The following is a 1,745-nucleotide window of genomic DNA, read 5'->3' on the forward strand; positions in this document are numbered from 1 at the left end:
CTTGGACTTGTTTTAATTGTCTTTAACTTCAAGTTGAATTTGCATATGAGCAGTTGATGGTCTGTTCCACAATCAGCTCCTGGCCTGGTTTAGCAATGGTAACAGACAGTAATTTACAAGTTAATGAACAGGTGGAGCTATAAGCCTGAAGGTGTGGACGGCACATGTGAGTACACCCACAAGCACATGTAGGTTTGGCAGAGGATATTTTACATATGTATTTGCACATGCTACAAATATATCCACATACATAGCAGAGAACACAGAGCACAGAGGTGTGAAAACATCTTAGCCATAACCAAACACCTTGAGGGACTGAGTCACTAGGCTTGAGGGCTTAAGACCATAGTCTCTGGGGACATCTTCTAACGTAGTCCCTAAAGGCAGTGTTCTACATCCTACTTTGGTGAATAGTGACTAGGGTCTTAAAAGCTTGTGAGTGGCCATCTAAGATACAACTATTGGTCTCTCACTGTCCAGAGCAAAGAAAAGTGAAGAAAATAAAAGACTCAAGGAAATAATTAATGCAAAGGACTAATGGACCACACGAACCACAGCCTCCACTAACCTGAGACCAGAAGAACAAGATGATGCTCAGCTACCACTACCTACCACTCTGATCAGGACCACGATAGAAGGTCGTGGAAAAAGTGAGAGAAAAATGTAAACAAAATTCAAAATCATAAAAAGAGCAGACTTACTGGTCTGATAGAGACTGGTGGAACCCCTAAGACTATGGCCCTTAGACACCCTTCTAAGTCAGTCAGTGGGTTGGCTGGTCAGTCAGTGGGTTGGTTGTTTGGTGACGGTTGGCTAAGAAATTTTCTAAAGCCCTCTGTGGGACCACACTGGACCTGCAGGCCCAAGTCATCTAACCCCATGATTCAGAAATAAAGGTTCTTTATCATCCCTCGGTATCTATGAGGGATTGGTTCCAGGACCATGAATGCTCAAGTCTCTTGTATAAAATGGCGTAGTATTTATGTATAACCTACACACATCCTCCAGTATACCTTGAATCCTCTCTGGGTTAGTTATAATACTAACACAGTGAAAATACTGGATCAGTAGCACTCTATGCTCCCTCTTAGCCTTTGAAGGATTGCTTTGACCACTGAATTGCTTTTTTGGAGCCATTTTTTCATAGAGCTAAAGGCTCACTCAACACAAGTAGTGAGCGAACAAGATGCAGTGTACGCAAAGCTCAAACCCCGAGTGCTGGAGAGAGAGTGGGGAGCTGTGGAATGGCGGGAGACTCAGCCAGCTGTGCCTGCACATCCCTTCACTCACGTGGCTTCAGCACAACGCTCGGCACACGGCAAATTCAAGCTTTACTTTCTGGATTTTTTTTTTCTCCCAATATTTTTGATCTGTGGTTGGTGGAATCCATAGATGTGGAACCTGCGGATACAGAGGGCTAATTGTATATAAAAAAACAAAAAGCAAACTCACTGCCACCGAGTCGGATCCAACTTAGATCGACCCCTCCTTGGGTTTCCAAGGTGGTATCACTACAGAAGTAGATTGCCCAGTCTTCTGAAGAGTGGCTGGTGGGTTTGAACTGCCAGCCTTGTGGTTAGCAGTCAAATGGCTTAGGCACTACACCAGTTATCTGCAAAATGCGTTTTTAGATCACAGCCTAGAATCAGACTGGAGACTTCAACAGCTTCCCTCAAACCAGTGGTTATGTTGGTAAGTAGATGATAGGTAGGTGGGTAGGTAGATGATGGGTAGGTTGTTGTTGT

At 44.1% G+C, this 1,745-nt stretch overlaps 1 protein-coding gene across 1 annotated transcript in view; it reads left to right on the forward strand.

The window, feature by feature from the left end:
* Positions 1–1,745, forward strand: part of LOC103205072 (gamma-aminobutyric acid type B receptor subunit 2) — a 272,285-nt gene that overhangs the window by 257,617 nt on the left and 12,923 nt on the right. The window lies entirely within an intron of this gene.

Source organism: Orycteropus afer, unplaced genomic scaffold (assembly GCF_000298275.1).
Source record: "Orycteropus afer afer isolate SDZICR_OR568_19922 unplaced genomic scaffold, OryAfe1.0 scaffold00267, whole genome shotgun sequence".
Lineage (NCBI taxonomy): Eukaryota > Metazoa > Chordata > Mammalia > Tubulidentata > Orycteropodidae > Orycteropus > Orycteropus afer.